The 18,315-nt window shown below is 43.0% G+C and overlaps 1 protein-coding gene across 1 annotated transcript in view; it reads right to left on the bottom strand.

Moving 5' to 3' along the window:
* LMX1A (LIM homeobox transcription factor 1, alpha) overlaps nucleotides 1-18,315 on the bottom strand; it is a 139,245-nt gene that overhangs the window by 117,687 nt on the left and 3,243 nt on the right. The gene's annotated exons all lie outside the window — the stretch shown is intronic.

The following is an 18,315-nucleotide window of genomic DNA, read 5'->3' as shown; positions in this document are numbered from 1 at the left end:
TAGTCAAAGTTACATGTGGATTTTTGGTGGTGAGGGGAGTGGATGCCCTAACCCCCTCACTGTCCAAGGGTCAACTATACAATAATTAATGGTCAACTGTCTGTGTGCTCAAGCCCAGAAGAAAGATTGAAGGGACAATTAATCAAGTTAGCACATCTATCACTGAAAACTGTGTTTCTCAATCAATATTCATTCTGACAGGTCATGAGATGGAGTTTGTGTCAATTGTGTCCAGGAAAGTCACTCTACTTACTCTTCGAGAGTGATTTAAACCTATGGGCTCAGCAACTCAAGTGTCCTCAGAATTGCTTGAATTTAAATTTTCATGGGAGGGATAGGCATGACCTTTCCACACAGCCTGGCAATCAACTCAGGCAGCCTCTCTGGGGCTTTGCCATCGGGTAGAGTGGCTGCGACACTATGTGCAAGGCCTGGGACCAGTGTCGGGGAGCCTGAGCCTGACTTCACTCTATACCACTGAGACAGCATGTGACACAGAGTCCCTCGCTTCACCTCTCTGCACCTCAATTTCCTCACATCGAATGAGATTGTGGGGACTCCATAACACAGCATGTGTTCATGGCCTCTCCAGGTCATTCTCTGTTTTGGGTTTCTTTATGTCTACAGCCAGTAGTTTTGCAGGGTAACCTCAAAGTAAATAATAAGAGTTGAGACAAACTACCATTAACCCTTGCATAACCAAGTTTTTCATTGCAACAGTCCACTTAAACACAGACTGTCTTGTAAACAGTACAAACTTGTGACATCAATAAATATAGAACAATATTGTATTTTCTCCTGATTTTCTTAATAATACTTTCTTTTCAGTAATTTACCTTATTGTGAGAATGTTAATAATACACAAAATAGGTGTCCATGGACTAATTATTTTATCCATAAGGCTTCCAGTCAAAGGCAAGCTGTTAACTGCAGTTAAATTTGGGGGGAGTCACAAGTTATATACAGATTTCTGACAGCCCAAGGGTCTGTCCCTTGCCCATAGTCCCTGCCTTGTTCAAGAGTCATCTGTGTCTGTGATTTCATTATGTATGTGTGATTTTTAAAAGAATAAACAAATTTGAAGACTCTTCACTCTCTCATAAAGGCTAAGATATTCTACACAGTGCATGTATAAATTAATTAGTGTCTTAGATACTTTTGAAGATAAGGTATATGCCCATCCACCAATTACAATTAACAAAGTGAGTAAGAACGGTTGTGGACATTTGTCTATGAAAGATGATCAGTAACTTAGTAAGACTCTGCACTGTGGGTAACTTCTGAGACTGACCCTCTGTAAAATATCATAAGACCTGAAAATTTCACACAGTTGTGAAATTCAAGTGCATTATTTCCTCCTGACAACTGTAATCAAGTCAGCAGACCTCAATTCAACATTCTGCTGCCAACAAGTGACCATAATTGTTGGCAAGGAAGTGTAAACATAAGCCTACTTAACACATTTACTAATGATCTTTCAGGCTAGGATTAATGTAACAAATAAATACGGGATGATTACAGCTTACATTTATCAGTCAATTTATATAAACCAACAATGGTAATGATTTTATCTGTTTTCAAGTTCCTGTTCTCGAAACACGTATTTCTTGCTCTTGATTTTTCTTTCTCAAATCTGATGTGTGTTTTCACTTTCCAAGGCAATCTGTCTCTACTTTTATATCCTTTTAAAATATTAGGTATCTCCACTGAGAATTCTTAGAAAAGTAATGTTGAGGTTTAAAAGTACTGAAAGAAACAAACCACTGGTATGAGAATAAAATTGCCCATATGGGCATAATCTACAATCGGTTGGTATTGCTAAACATTAGTAAGTAAATCATTAGTATAATTAGTTACCCTCTACTGAGGAGCTTTACTAGACGCTGTATAAACATGAAGAATCTTTAATCCTTATAACATATGTAAAGAGACAGTTTCTGCCATTTAGAAATAAGGACACCATTTCTTAGAGATTAATTTGCCAAGAGACAGAACTGGGATTCGAACCCCTTTCCATGGGGAGAAGGAGGAGGAGAGACAGGGGATGTGTCTGTCTTACTGCATCCACTCTTAACATATTACTGTCTCCATATGAGAATCTGCCTAAAGCTTTCCCTTTGATTCAGGTCACTCACTCTTAACCATTCTGAGACCCCAGGCTGCTTCCAGGATCTGATAGAATTTGTGGGCCCTATTCCCCTAGCAAAACATACACACACTCTTCTAGAAAAATAATTCAAGGGATTCATGGATATCCTAAAGTAAAACCCAATTTTAAACTCTCTCCAAATAGACTATCCAAATATCAACACAAGGATATTTTCACTGACTAGTCTCCTATACACTCCCCTGCCACGTTTTTGGTTTCTATGGTAGTGTTTAAGGAATAAAATAACAGAACAAAGAGGGAAATATGTTATCTTGTCCACTTCCAAGAGAAGTCTTGCTGTCCCCAGCACCACCAGTCACCCCCTCCTCACCCCTCATATCTTGGCTATCTTGGTAAGGGATACCCAAGCAAGTGGAATATTTCAAAATCATTCTTTCTTCTCTTTCCCCTTTTGTTCAATACTGAGGTGAGAAAGAATTTTCTTAAAAGATTTATTTACTATTTATGCATACAAGAACTGGGGTGCAGGTCAGAGGTGTGGGGTTAAGAGGATTCAACAGGGACAGAGTGGGGTAACAGAACAGGCAGATGGGCTGAAGTACGCCGCTGAGGGGAGCAGTGGGTAGGTCAGGAGATGACTGCTGTGCCATGTGGGTCAGCAACCTGGCCGGGGATTGAACTCGTACTTCAGTGACTGCAGATAGCTTTGTACTGCTGAGCTTTAACATGTTGCGTCACCAGGGAGGGCCAGGGCTGAGAAAGTTTTATTGATGCATCAATTACCTCAGACCTTCCACAAGAACCATGGGATGCCTACTGTGTTACAGAACTCAAATTAGGACACAAAGCCATGTTCCAGGCATTGGGCAATATACAAACCAAAGATTTTGTGCTCAGGGGACTCCATCCAATGAGAAAAACAATATTGAGGGCATAATAAAGAAGTAGATTACAATACACGCTAGAAAGTGGTAAAGGATTGGGAAAAGAAGACATATATACAAGTTTGGGGCAAATGGCAAGTGTAGCAGTGGACTGCAATATCAAATAGATGGACAATGTGCAATCACTTGGAAGAATCAAACTGGTAGCTATCTGGAAGATACATTTTGTTTCTTATCTTCCTACCACCTCTATAATGTAAACACCATGAAGTAGGGATTCTCTTTGTTCACTTCTCTACCCCAAGTGTTTATAAGAATGCCTAGCACATATTAGGTGTGCTATAAACAGTATCTTAAAAAGTAAATGAATAATTAAAATCTACTTGCAAGCTGGCCAAAACTGAGAGTTAGGGCCACAACTCCAAAGTTTACCCTAAATATATCAATATCCCTAAGTAAATGCTATATTCAGAGCAGAGAAAAAAAGAAACTAAGTCAAGATAGGTTCATTCTTTAGAGGAGAAAACTGAAAATTATACATGGAGAATGATGATAAACTTAATCCAACTTTAGAATAACTAAATGTGGCCCTCCCTGGTGGCGCAGCGGGTTAAAGCACAGCATTAAGAAGCTGAAGCCACTTCTGCATGAGTTCGATCCCCGCCTGCCCCATAGGTGACCACATGTCATGGCAGACCTCTCCTGACCCGCCCGCTGCTCCCCTCAGCAGTGTACTTCATCGATCTGCCTGTTCTGCTCCCCACTCTGTCTCTGGTGAATCCTCTCACCCTCTGCATCTCTGGCTTGTACCCCAGTTCCATATGAATAAATAAATAAATCTTAAAAAAAAAATAACCAAATGAGCAATGGGGTTTATTACCCATTCCAAAGGGCAACTTAAAGCACATGCTTCACACTCATGAAGACTGTAAGTGACCCTTGAGGAGCAACCCCCCCCCCCCGATGTACAACTACAACATCAAACCAAAGCTCCGATACACAATCCTCTATTAGCTTGTCCTAGTCACTATTCAATTCTAAGAAAGAGTCAGTGTGATAAGAATGGAAACCACAGCCAACTGGAGCGCCACACCTCCAGGACATTACCTCCTCCATCTTGTCCCAGAAAGTAGTCCAATCTGGTTAAAAAAAAAAAAAAAATCAGGACTATGAAGTCCCTGGACTCCCTGGCATGCAAGTGTGTCAGTGATGGATCTTACCATATGGCAGGTAATGTGTGCTAGAGAACCTTTCCTCTCTGATTAACCAGCAACGTCAAGACAAAGCTGAAATCACTTTGTTGTAACAGTCTGACCTCTGTAATACTGTACATCATCAAATTTTTAAGGGAGTTCATTGGGGGAAAGTCCTTTAATCCTTTAATAATTTAGTTGGGGGAAAGGGGCCAAGGATGGAGGGCATCTACCTGGGCTGCTATTAACTAGGTTTGGCTACTAACGGCTCTCCAACAATCCCACTGTGTCTGTGCTGCCATTTATAAGAGCACAGTCCATGTGGCCCTTGCTCTTTCACTCTCACCAGGGAAGCTGAAAAGTAATAAATCACTAAGTATTACAATTTGTATTACAGTTCTCTACCCAATTCTCCCTTCTAGTACTGGTTAGCTCAGTCTAAACCAAGCTCCTACAACCAGCTGATGAATAGAAAATTCATTCCATGAACCCACTGATGTCTATGAAATCAACAATCTATCACTGATATAATTTCACTGAATTCACAAGCCACTGAGATAGATGCTGGAAAACAATCAGTTCTCTTGGTAGTACCTATTTTAGCTGAATTCACTTCTAGATTAAGAGGTTTGTCCCCCTACGACCCTGTCACCTTTTCTTTCCTAGTCATATAGAAATGACAGCCTTTGACTCAAGGGAGGATTTCTGAATAGGCATACCCTGCTCCCCCACTCCCCATCAAAAACATTAACTCTTCCCAACTACACACATCAGGCAGTTTGTGTCCCACTCCACAACTCAGCAAGCACCAGGTACAGCACCAAGGTAAATGGGAGCGTGTCAAGGGGGGAAAACAAGATTAAAACTCATGGATTCCAAAAACTCCACAGCTGTCCACTTGACCAGCCAGTCTCCAGTCTGTGGGAGTGACACATGAACTAACCCTGGGAACAGGACTGTGAGCAGAGTAATAGTGGGAAAAGATTGGACCACTTAGTCTGGAACCAAGGTAGCCAGTGTCCCGTGCTGGACTCCCTTGTCTTCAGAGCTCTCCTGAGTATCACAGGAAGCAGTAGCTCTTCTGTTGTTGGTAGGTTGGTAGGTTGATGGGGATATGGTCCAGTCACCCAGCACAAGCCTGAGGCAGCTGGTAGAACTACCCTGGGGACTTGCCCACACACTGTACACTGTACACCTTGGACTATGCTGTTACCTAAAAGAGGTGTTCATGGGCCAGGAGAAGCAGATAGAAGACAAACAACTGGGATTCACCACACTTAGACAAGTGGGGCCTCCCTGGTGGCCTACGGCTTAAGTCTCAGCACTATCACCACTAGGGCCTGAGTTCTACCCCAGGCCAGGCAGCTAACCCACATGGCGCAGCAGACCTCTCCTGACCTGCCCACTGCTCCCCTCAGCAGTGTATTTCAGTAGATCTGCCTGCTCTGCTCCTCACTCTGACTCCCCACTCCCCACTCTGAATCCTTTTACACTCCATGCCTCTAGCCTACACCCCAGTTCTTCTACATACACACACACACACACAAAGCCACTCAGACTACTGGTAGCTGTAGGTCACAGGCTGAGATTCCACCTGCTGCCACCTCCGAGGTCCATGAACCAGGGAGACCTTGGGAAAGCATTTGTGTTGAAAATGCAAGGCCACCTGTGGGGGAGGCCCTGAGAGTGGTGGGAAACAGACCTACGTCTCTCACCTCTATTCCAGGGTGATCTATTCTGGCTGACCCAGCACAGAACAAAGAATTGGTGGAGAGACCATAGCGGGGGGCAGAGACTGCACTTGGTGTCCCTGGCTAGCCCAGGTTTCCTCTCCAGCAGCAACATGTACCTTTCTCTCCTGGAAGCTTAGCCTCTGCCCGTTCACCTGACCCTCCAAGTTCCAAACTACTCTGTCCTGAAGGAGGTTCCTTTCATTGCGTCGTCATCCCACATGCCATCCTTTCCTCCCGTCCTCCCACTATCCGTCATCTTCAAAGAGGTGGCCACACTTTTTTTTTTTTTTGCTCTAATCTATTAAAATGCTGTCTTTGTCCCTCAATGGCCCTGACAGAATTACTCTTGGAGAGGTTACCAAGGACTAGCTACCAACTCCAAGGGCACACAGGTGGCCCTCCTTAAAATCCCACCGTCTCCCTGTGTCACCCAACCCACTCACTGGGTGTCATCTCCTGCCTCCAAGCCATTCCATCCCAGCCCCTCCAGGCACCTCTAATGCTCATGCTCGGTCCCCAGCCCTCCTGATCTCCTGTGTGCTGACTTCCTGAGCATCTTCTCATCTCATATTTAGAAATAGCCCCACTTTTCCAAAGTTCATGTTATGCCACCTCACTTTTATATTAAAAAACTGTATTAGTACCTATTTCGCTAATGCAAAGAAATCCCACAGTTGTTTCCATTTTCACAGCAAAAGACAAAAACCAAGGCAACCACGGTGTGGGGGAGGCAGCAACGTCGTGAACACAGAAGCGGCGCCCCCACCACCTCCCCTGGGTCTTCTGCCTCAGGCTGCATATGGCACAACACTTCTGATTCTGCTAGAAGCAGAGTGATATTATTTTGGATGTGTCGTTTGTATGGTGTGATATGTTATTTGGCTGGGTGGGAGGTAGGGGGTAAGAGCCCTCGCAAAATTTTTCCACAAAAATGAATGGTGATTGCTTCTTAACTTTACACCACTTGGGCTTCCTTTGGGCTCACAGGAATGTCTACTTTCCCTTAGTGATAATAGATCCTAAATGTTCTGTCCCTTGGTTCTGATTTACTATGTGATGATGACTATGGAATGACTGTGTCATTGTCTTCACAGTGCTTCTAGCAATTTGGAATTTATATGTACTTGCTGGCGTATTATCTGTGGCCTCTTTGATGAAGCTTTTACAACAATCCCAAGAAAGTCACGCACTGATTCATTTATTCATGCGTCCCACGCGCATTATCCCACTGCCTATGCAGACATAGGAGTCAAACATTAGAATCAAACAAAAGCAAGAATGTCCCTACCCTCGAAGGGCTTATGATCGTGTGACACACACAACAAACCAACGAATAAGTAGATGTTTCCAATTAAGATAAGCACTGTCCACAGCACTAGCACGTAGCCATGGGGAGCCCAGGGGTTTAGATAAACTGCTTCTCTGTCCGACTGGCCATGCCCATCTTAAAACACTTTTACTCTATAAGGAAAGAGAACGTGCTGCCACGTACAGCAAAATGGAAGGTGTTTGAGGGAATTACGTACAGTAAGCCACGTCAGAATTACAAAGGCAAATAGTGGACATTTCCAGAGCAGGTGATTTGGCAAAGTAAAATACTTATAAAAACTACCAGACATTGATAAACAAAGTGAGATTTCTGAGATTAAGAGAGACAGAGGAAAGGTCAAGGGAATAAAAGCAAAAGTGATAGGGGAACGAATGAAAATTTTAAAAAGTAAAATAAAAAGACGTGAACAGCAATGACCACCAGCTACCCAGGCATGGTAGCTGCCAAAGAGCAAAATCTTTCAGACCATCCATCCCCACAGACAAATGTGTGACCCATAGTTGATTAAACAGAATTATGTCTTGCTAATTTGGAGCTGGATAGAGAGCACTCAAACTGGGCCTATATGAAGCTCTGGTGTGCAGAAAGAACTCTAAGGTGTGCACTGCAGGCCAGTCCCCATGAACAACAAAACCAATTTTACTTTTATCTAAGCATCTGTTTAATGTATGTCTCCAGGCAGTCTCTGCAAGGTTGTTAATACACAGGCTTTGCTTTATTCATTTTTACATATCTGGTACATACAGGAATTTAATAACCCTGTTTGATGATTAAACGAACGAATGAGTGATTTAATTAATAAACCAACTGTTTATAAGATTCTATTTAATTCTAAATTTGAGAAATCCACACACATAGAGGTAAAGTGCATCCATTGCGTGTGTGTTACCTGAAAGCTCTGGTTTCATTAAATGCCAGTTTACAGAGATTAAATTCAGACACACATTTCATCTCTCTGAAATTGACTGGAGCTAGTTTTAAGAGAATCAAGTGTGGGCATTGGCGAGAGAAACAATACAATCCAGGAATACTTAATTTCCTTAAAAACCAGGGTTCCATTATCCCTCCTTCAATCCTGCCAGGCAAGTAATAAGCAGCAGGAATGTCAACAGCGCTGCAAGTCAGCCTCCGCGGAGCACAGTGGGATCTATGCTAGCTGAGGCTGGGGCTTGTTTGAAAATACAACACAGTTCAGAAGAAAACTTGGAAAGGGGTTACTAACCTAGGAATGGACAGCTGCTGGCTGGTCCCAGTGGAAGCTATGTCTGGAAGGGTCCAGACTGATATTTAACATTTCTGCTGCCAAATGTACAGACAGGCTCCCAGAACAAAAGTCACCAACAGCAAACTGGGAGCTGGAGAATAAGATCGATGCTTGTCCGTCTTTTGTCTTTTCTCCAGCGGGGAAGACCCTCCACCAGTGGGACAGCGGAGACCCGCGCAGACGGGGCGGGCGACAACAGGACAGAGTAGCATGGCTTTGTGCTTGGGGAGGAGTTTGAAAAATAGGAGTGATGAGTGTCCACTTGCAACTTTCACACATACACAAGCCCTCAGGCAATCTCCAAATCCAAAAACACTCCCTGTAAAACCACAGAATACAATCAACAGCTGACCCTTAGAGAGCTGCCTGAAAGCTCAAGTATCTAGCAGGTGGGGACTTGTTTTCCAAGAGCTGGTTCAACAGGACAAACTGAGAATTGTGACCTCACTGGGGTGTGAACACCAGAACTCGAGCGGCAGATGGTGTGATTTAGTGGAAAGGCCACAGGACCAGGAGCTGGCAGCGAAGATGGAGGCCCAGCTTCTCTCTGCCAACATGCGACCTAGGTAAGACCTAGCTGCTTGGAGACTCAGTTTCCTAGGCTACAAAGTGCAAAAGAAGAAAAACTCCTTATCTAGCATTTTTAAAAGTGCTGTAAGATCCAATAGAGATAATATAAGTGAAGACTCTTTGAAAACTGAAAAGGTTACATTTATTTCAGCATATCTTTTGATGGCCTTTCCGATAAGCAAAGCATGGATCTTACCCTTTACAAATACTAACCCCAAAGTCTCTTTGAGGTGGTTACTACTATTATCTCACTTTTCCAGAGAAGAAACAGACACAGAGAAAGTAGGGAGGGCTCTTGTCCAAGGTAACATAACTGGGGAGCAGCAGGCAGACCCCACACACCCTGAGTACGAAATTTGTGTTCTTGCCCACCACACTGTGATGGCATCACACATAGCTCCTACTAATATGAAGAGTTTTACTCATATTTAAAAGACAGCAACAACAATAACTAACCCTGTATAGTTCTCCATGTGTTACCAAAAGGCTTCTCGTGTATATTATCTCATTTAATTTTCAAACTATTATCTCATTTAATTCTCAAAATAACCCTACAAGGTCACTACTATTATTATATTCCTTTGTATAGCTAAGGAGAGTGTGGCTTGGACATCCCTTGATGGAGGACATATGTTCAAATTATCTTTCCATTAACAAAGACAGGGCACAGTGCCCAAAGCATTCATACCCACCTGCCCAACCCTCTTCCGTCTCTCAACATTGGCTTCTGAAACATAAGCCCCCCAGAGAATAACAGGGTGCAAAGAAAGCAAAACACAGGAGGAAAGGAGTGTGGGTGTGGAATCAAGGCCAATGTCACAGACAACTAGGAATGTGACCTATAAAGAGGTATGTGCATGAGTTCAAAAGTAGCTCCTTCACTGTTCCCATTCTAGGGCCAGAAAATTCAACTATAAAATAGTCATTCCTTTGACTGAAACACCCTCCAATCAAAAAGGACATCTGGAAGAACACCACCTTATCCTATGCATCCCAAAAAACAGGCTTCAGCCTACACACAGGGTCATTTGAAATGTAAAAGGTCACAAGATAGGTACAGAACAGAAAACAAGCAAGAAAACAAGGCTGAGCGGAGATCCTGAAAGCATCCTGGACAACTAGTGCTGTGGTGGAGTCCAAAGACTCCAGGTGCCTAGAGCCCCAGGGGAAGCGAGAGGCAGAGACCCAGGAAGTTCCAGTCAAAGAGATGTAGGAATTGTCTCCTGGGGTGTTCCTCCCCTTTGGATTTCCATCATCTACTCATGGCACTGCCAACTGGTTCTCATCTCGGAGAGCCATGCCTGCCTCCCTGTGAAGATGGCGGCTGTCATTGTGCATGCCTACTAGGGATGCATACACAAAGGAATCCCTGCCACAATGTAAGGAGGGGCAGGAGGAGAGGGTTGAGGGGAGCCAGCAGCAGGGGAGGAAACTCTGGATGGTTATGTTAAAAAGGATTTGTTCCACTGTCAAAACCAGAAAGCTCTCCCCAAGAGCCAGCTTTAGGGAAGGAAGCCTGAAGTGACAGAGAGGGGGTGGGATGCATTAAAGAGGCTTTTTGGGAAGAAGGCTGAAATAAAGGAGAGTATCAGGCACAGGCAGGTGGCCAGAAAAACCCACCTCTGGACTGTGATGAACCAGCAGTGCCTGGGGGAAAAATGTAAATTGGGTCCCTGTTTCTCTAAGTCTGCTGGGACAAAAGGAACCCCTGGGCGACCCTGGTGGTGCAGGGAGGGGTTAAAGTTTCAAGCTACTACGAGCCACTGCAGCATGAGTTCAATCCCCAGCCAGGGAGCTGACCCACATGGCACAGCAGACCTTGGCCTGTCTCACCCACATCTCCCCTCAACAGTGTATTTTAGTGGATCTGTCTGTTCTGCTCCGCACTCTGTCTCTGGTGAATCTTACAAACACACACACACACACACACACACACACACACCACTCTGGACTGCACTCCAGTTCTTGTATGCATAAATAAGTTTAAAAAAAAAAAACATAAAAAAGGGCCCCCAAAGCCACCTTGACTCTCCAGAGCAAGGACAGTTCTGTTCATCCTGGCCCTCAGAGGGTCACCCATGCCTGGCTCTCTCCACCACTGGGAAAGGGCCTGGGGCTTGACAAGCTGCTGAATTCTCTACCAGCCCACCTTCTATACTCTCACTGCAGAAAGACTCCATCCTGTCTCTGGAAATATCAACCTCTTCTCCACCCTGGACTGGGGCCCCCCAAACCAAGAAGAATCAGCTCCCACTGAGTCTCAAGCTGTCCATGCATTCAAAAAAAGACATATTTGGAACGTCCTGCAGAGACAGAAGGGACCATTTCTGGGCCCAGGGGGCACAGGCCCTAATCTGTGCACAGTGAATGACAACAATGTTAAGAATGAAAATATGGTTTGTGGGGAGAATCCCCAGGAGCCCAACATTTTGGTATTTAAAGGAACTTTAATGAGCTTAAGAGGCTAATCTGGAGTTCAGGAGGGGGTGTTTTGTTTTGTTTTGAAAAATCCTTTTAAAGGTTCCTGAGGCTTGCTAGGGAGGAGGCAGCAGTATTGTAAGTCACAGAGTGGCTGCCGGGTAAGGGAGAGGAGGGGGCTGAACCCAGGAGAGAAAGCTGCTTCATATGCCCCTTCTCTCTGCAGCACTAGATCCTGGAGCTGAAGACATAAAGAACTATTCTTTCCAGGTTGGAAAGGAAGCAAAAAGTGGAGAATAAGTGATACATCCCTAGCCTCTGAAAATGCCAGACAGCTTCCCTCTGATGACTCCCTCTCCTGGCTCACTGAGAACAGCATCAGACTCAGACACTTCTCAGATGCACCAAAAAACACCCACCTCTAGGAACAGGGCACACCCCAACATCCATTAAGGTGCCTGACACATGTTCAGAGGGCTAGACAATCACCCAAAGAGTATAGTCATGGGTCCCTATACCCCTACCAAATAATAGGCCAAGACCTGCTCTGTCACTGGGTGGTCATGTGGCAGAACTATTGTTCTGTACATCTAAGAGACACAGTTTTCTCCAAGTGAGAAAAGCAACAGGACTGATAGCCCTTAAGGCCAGTTTGGGGGGGGGGGGGAAATAAATGAAGCCATTGATGAGATGGTGTTTAAGTCATAGCTGAGGCTTGCAGGAGTCAAGTTAATAAAATTCCACAGGGCATGAGGGAGTGAAGGGGAAGCAGAAGGGGACAGGGCCAGATGTGAAGTCTAGCATATGGTCCATTCCCAGCAATGCTGGAAGTGAAAGCTATTTGTGATATGAACAGTGTATTCAGGCCTGGAAGACAAGCTAACCCAACCCATAGTGACCAGGCACCTGACAGGGCTGGTCCATTACTTGATAATGATGCTAAGACATCAATCCAACAGGGTGAAGAGACGCTGGACATGGAAATAAGAAAACCAAGCATACTGTTATCCAAAAATAGGATCCCCTGTCTGGACTCGGGGAAGTCTATAGGGGACCAAACTCTTTCATGTGACTTCAGCTAAAAGACTAGGAAAAGCATAGTTCAGTTTGCATTTTCAGTTGTTATGACATGATGGTGCAATCATGGGGGATCTGGCCATGGTTTCATTAAATTCGAGCTCATCCAAGCATGGCAGCCAGGTGACAAGCCCTGCAAATGACTTGGTTGCCTTGGTTCACAACTGAAAAGAATCGCACAGAGGTGGATTGTTAAAATCCTTTTTTAACAACCCAGATGGGGCTATTTGTGTTCAGACTGAAGACATCCACAAAGTAGCAAATGGAGGGAAGACCACAGTTTTATTCCTTCTGTAATGTCTCCTCTAATACTTGTGCATTTCTGCTGCATTCCAATTGTATCTGCCGTCTAATGCCAAAAGAAACTTAATCCCTATCCTAAGTCTCATTTTATTTATTTTCAGTAGTGTGAAAACAAACATGTAGCAAGATTACAGTGTTTACATCTCCTTTTCGGCCCATATAGCTCTAATCCTCCTGCTAATTAATGCCAGGGCCAGAGTGATTTTATTAATTTCATCTTGGTTAAAAATATAGAGAAAGAAAAAATAGAGAGAGAGAAAGATAATTGTGCTTTGCTAAAATAACAATTTGACATTTGGAGAGTGCCTGCTTCATTTCAGCAAGACAATTGCCTTGGCTGCATTTAATACGTGACAAAGCAGTCCGAAGCTATAGCCGACACTGGTCAATGATAACATAACTAATTACAATTGATAAAACGGGCCACATCATTCTAGGGAAAGGAGACTGGGGAGGAATCTATAGAACACCAAGCCAATTTCTTTGTCGATTTCAGAAAATAGGCACAAAGGAAGAAAAGGAGCCCATTTCTCTGAGCCCTAGTGATATTTTCTCTTGAACCTTTTCTGCAGTTCGCTCCTGAAATTCTGATCAAACCAGACCTGAAGAGGCCGCTGGCAACAACATTGTTCTATGTGCTGCTAAGAGACCTCCAGAAAAACATATAGGGTGTTTCAGGGGGAGGCGGTGCATGCGGCAAAGAGGACCAGGCTCCTCTATAGGAAATTTTCTGAGAGGGTGGGGTGGGAGAGGGGCCTGATCCACACAGCTCCCAAGCATCCTCACCTCACCCTGCAAAAGTCTTGCTAAGAATTCTTCTCTGAAAAGGTTTAAAATTCATATTAGAAAAATGTATTTTAAAAAATGGAAAAGCACAAAAGCTAAAATTGCAGTTAAAGCAGAAACTATTTTTAAATAGTTTCTATGCTGCATGTGATTGTACTTTTGTTTCCTCTAGTACATTTCCAGAGCTGCACAACTGTACTTAATAATCAAGTTAAGGTGATTCAGTGTCAGTTAATGTGAACCTGACATTATAAAATAATGACATTTTATAATAAGCATTTACTCTAACAAGCTGTAGTAAATTTCTGGCAATATAATCAGTAGTTCAAATCTTTGTCTGTTTTCTCACTTCTAAACATTATGACCCAAATCATTTCTTTGACCATAAAAATACCTATCTGATAATTTAATAAAGGGAGTTGTGCTCATTAGAGAAGAAATGCCTCCTCACTACCTCAAAAAAAAAAAAAAATCCCCAGAATTAAAAAACAGTAATTAAGATGCCCCACTCTGAAACAAGTACTGTATTTTGGTTAACACAAAAGTGAGAAAAGCATCAAGTAAGAAAAATGAAACTAAAAAGCAAGACCAATGATGATCAGAATAATTCCTATACTGAAATCTGAAAAGCAAAAGCAACTGCTTAGTTAGGAGAATGACAAACGTCCCAGAGCTCTATATGTAAAACCAGACTGAATAAAAAACTTTTTAAAAATGTACTCCCTTTATGTAAGGATCAAAAGAATCCCACAAGCCTCCTCTGAAAAAGCAATGCTCATATCTAATCCCCAGAATACGATTAATATCTACTCCTGCTATCTAATTTTATTTCAAAAATTTAAGTCTTAGGCTCCAAGAAAGTCCTACCCAGGGACCAATACATATAAAAAGAGAAAACACCTCTGAGCAAGGACTGTTTTCAATCACCCTCTAAAAAAATAAAAAGATAAGTCGGTCTGTACAAACAGCCACAGCCCATGGACGGTGCTTATCCAGAGCTAAGCCCCCTGCAATTGAACGCAGACATCGATTTATTACCTAGCTATGTTTGATTTTTATATTCCTTAAATTTTATTATGCCAGGAGCAGGGCCAACAGAAGATAAAGTAGAGCAAAAATTGAACCACTGGCTCTGTCATTTCATGTGGGGACTCCTTTTAGGGGTAACTGCATGCCCCATTTTGATCACCAAATAATGTCAGAGTAATGAAGCTAAACTTCTCCCTACACACACACACACACACACACACACACACACACACAGCCTCCACTACCTTAATAAAATGCAGAATTAGTTCATTACTGGGCCTAATAGAGATCATTACCTCAGCCATTTCCCCCTCGGGGCTGCCAATCGGCAGGTTGAAAGAAATATACAGAGAAAGCTGCAAGGGTGACAAGCACTTTGCCCCATCTTGGTCCTTTTCTTCAGAAAACTGGTCTGCTTCAAAGCAAGGGAATAGAGCCTGGACGGGTCCTCGGAGGCGAGGTTTCCCAAGGCCTGCGATTTGCTGACATGTGGGGAGTTATGATGTTATAAGAACAGCCCTGATGACAGCAAGACTATCCCACACTGCTCCTAGGATGTCCAGAACAATCTAAGGGATAATGATAAACTTCACATGTGAGGGCAGAGGGCCCCATCTGATGCATGGGGCCGCCAGGCACATGAAAAGAGCAATATAAACTTGATTTAAATGTGGGATTCCTTCCAGAAGGCTTAATTATCTATTGTATTTCCACATTCCCATGATTCAGCAACCTCTTCTGTGTCCGACTTAAACCCAGCCACAATATTTGTTTGGAACAAATTCAGGGGAAACTCCAAACGAACCGGCACGTAGAGGATCCAGTTATACGGACCATCAGTTATATAAACAGGCATCCCTGCACCCCCCCCCCAACCTAGGCTGGAATATGTCTTGGTTGTCTGCTAACTTTCAGGAATGTTGAAAACTGTTGAGTCCAGCCTTCAAACTTTCACACCTAGAGCCTCCTAGTTTTATGTGACATGGTGCAGCTTCATCCTAGAAATGTTACAACCCACTAAACTTGCTGTTTTCTTTTGATGACATGTCTAGAGCAATAAAGGTCATTTTTAGTTCTTAATTTCTAGACATTCATAAATCAGTTTTCTACACTCCAGCCTTAATGTCTATTTTTTTAAGATAATCTGAAGATAAAGTATTCCTAAGGGTATTATCATATATGAGACAAAGCTCTAATGAAACATCCCCAAGTCTTCACAGGAGTGGCTGTGTGTCTAAGATGTCATTGTCAATTCAATTTTTTTTTCCAGTTAGATGAACATCGTGTTTAACATCATGAAAGTGTAACAACTAGTTGATAGAGTAGAATTTTCACTTCTAAACTGACTGCTTGTCACCAGGAATAAAGAGCTCATAATTCAAATGCAAAAGTGCCCAACAGTCAAAAATGCACATGCAGATGGATAAAGTAAATATGATAAACTCACTTTGTTAGTGGTATGTTTGTGATGTCCACTGAGTCTGTACAGTAGCTATTATCTCATTTTAATCGTAGAAATGGCATTTGAATTTTGTGAATTTTGGAGACAAGGACACTGTCTGAATACTGATTTTTGATGAACTGCTCCATAATTTACCATTGTCAGTGTCCCACACTTGACCTTCTATCTCACTTTTCTTCCCATTTGCCTCCTTTGGGCCTTACATTTTAAAAAGATCCTCTAAGAGGAGCAATTTTTTTTTTTTTTTTACAAATGTAGTTGTAAAGGAGGAAAACTGTTCTCTCTGTTCCTTGAACATTACTTAAAACTAAATTATATCCTTCTGCGCTGGATAAACATCTAGTTATTCTAAGTAACTTCAAGCAGAAATACGTGATCCTTAGGATAACAGAGGGAAAGCATGCTAGGCTATCAGCCTCCTGCAGGCAAGCTCAGAGCCTTTTTCCCATAACCTTTTAGCACCTCGCCCAGTGCCTTAGATGAAGAACTTCTGATAAAATCTTGCTAATGTAGGAATTTGTATCGAGTCTATGCTGAAACAAACCTCTCCTTTCTCTCCCACAGCATCAACCATGCAGACTAATACCATTCTGGTTATCAAATATATAATGACTCCAATTTGTGCCAAGAAGAATGCAGAATGTAGTCTAAAGTAGCACCAATGTAGACTTTTCTGGTTCCAAAATATATGTTAAAATCCAAATGAAAACCCCTCATTGTGATAGCAACACCTCCCTGAACAATGTAGCTCACACTCCACTTATAAAATCTCCGCACTGGCCAACAGCTGGCAAGTTGATCCATGCAATTTTCCCTTTGCAGAAATAGCTTTGTGAGGGAGAACTGACCCTAGTGGGCTAATAAGCCCAAACTGCGCCAAACCTGGAGGGCTGAAATGGAAGGGACATTGTTGTGTTAAGTACTTTACAACAACTGTTTCTTCTCCTCTTGACACCGCCTGACTTCCTTAAAGAAGATTTGAGCAGCCAGACAGCTGTGTTGACCCTAAAGCCTTCTTTGATTCCTGATTTTTTTTTTAACAAACAGAATAGAAATTCACAACCCAAATCCTTTCCTAAGCTCCAATACTTTTGAATTTGCTAGTGTCGTGCCTGAAGGATGTGGACATTTCAGTAATCTATAAGCAGAAAGATAAAGACTGGGTCTCCACAATCCCCAAACCAGCAGATGAAAAGCCGGGAGGGGGGGTGGGGAGGGGGCGAAGAAGCAAGCGATCAACCAGAAGCTTTATTCAAAGGTGGTAAGGTGGTACTTGCTGTCGTGTGGGCAAAATCTGCTTAATTACCTAAAAATTACCCTTCTCACTCAGAGACCTTGACTAGAAACAGACAACCAAGCACAGATACCAGCATCTCTTCTTTTTAAAAATGCTAACTAGTTACCACTCTGTGAAATGGCATTTTCAGTTCTTCATATATTTCTGTCTTAGATGACTTTCCCAAAATGGGGCCATTGGAGGAGTTTAGTGCTGAAAAATGTGAAGTTATCTTTCCCAAACAAAAAGAGGCCAGTACTCTTTCCATACAGTAGTAAAATTCAAGTTAACCATGACAAAGGAGCACGGAATAGCAGAAAGAATTGTGTGTGTGTGTGTGTGTGTGTGTGTGGTCACCAGTGCAAGCAGCCCTGTCGGGTTCAATAGACCTCATAGCCCAGGCATCAAGGCAAAGAACACATTTGGGCTCTTCCACGGGGCTCTCTGTTATATGCAAGAGCTGCACACCCTCTTCCGTTGTGTGTTTTTAATAACAAGGCTGAAACTGCATTTCATGAGCACTGACATCCCTCCATCACCTTCACAGTGCACTGTCGCCTCTACTCCCCAGTGACAGTGCAGTTCTGCTGATACCACTGTGCCCCATGTACCAGTCCTGGTGCACAGGTCCATTCAAAATGCCTATTTTTCCTTCAATATCCTCCATGGCCCTGCAAAGTCAGTATCCCTATTAACTAGGCATTTTTGAGGAGGAAGATAGTGCCTTCTCCTAGAGGAAAAAGGATTAAGCAATTCCACTAAGCAGCATCCAAGTCTGCCAGGTGGAAACCAGGAAATGAACCCCAATTCCCAGTCCTCCGCAGACTTTGGGCATCACAGAAATCTACATTTAAAACATAAACATTCCAAAAAAAAAAAA

Source organism: Condylura cristata, unplaced genomic scaffold (genome assembly GCF_000260355.1).
Source record: "Condylura cristata isolate star-nosed mole 26May11 unplaced genomic scaffold, ConCri1.0 scaffold00024, whole genome shotgun sequence".
In the NCBI taxonomy this organism is placed as follows: domain Eukaryota; kingdom Metazoa; phylum Chordata; class Mammalia; order Eulipotyphla; family Talpidae; genus Condylura; species Condylura cristata.
Note: the sequence above shows the minus strand (reverse complement) of the source record. Positions and strands in the feature narration are given on the sequence as shown.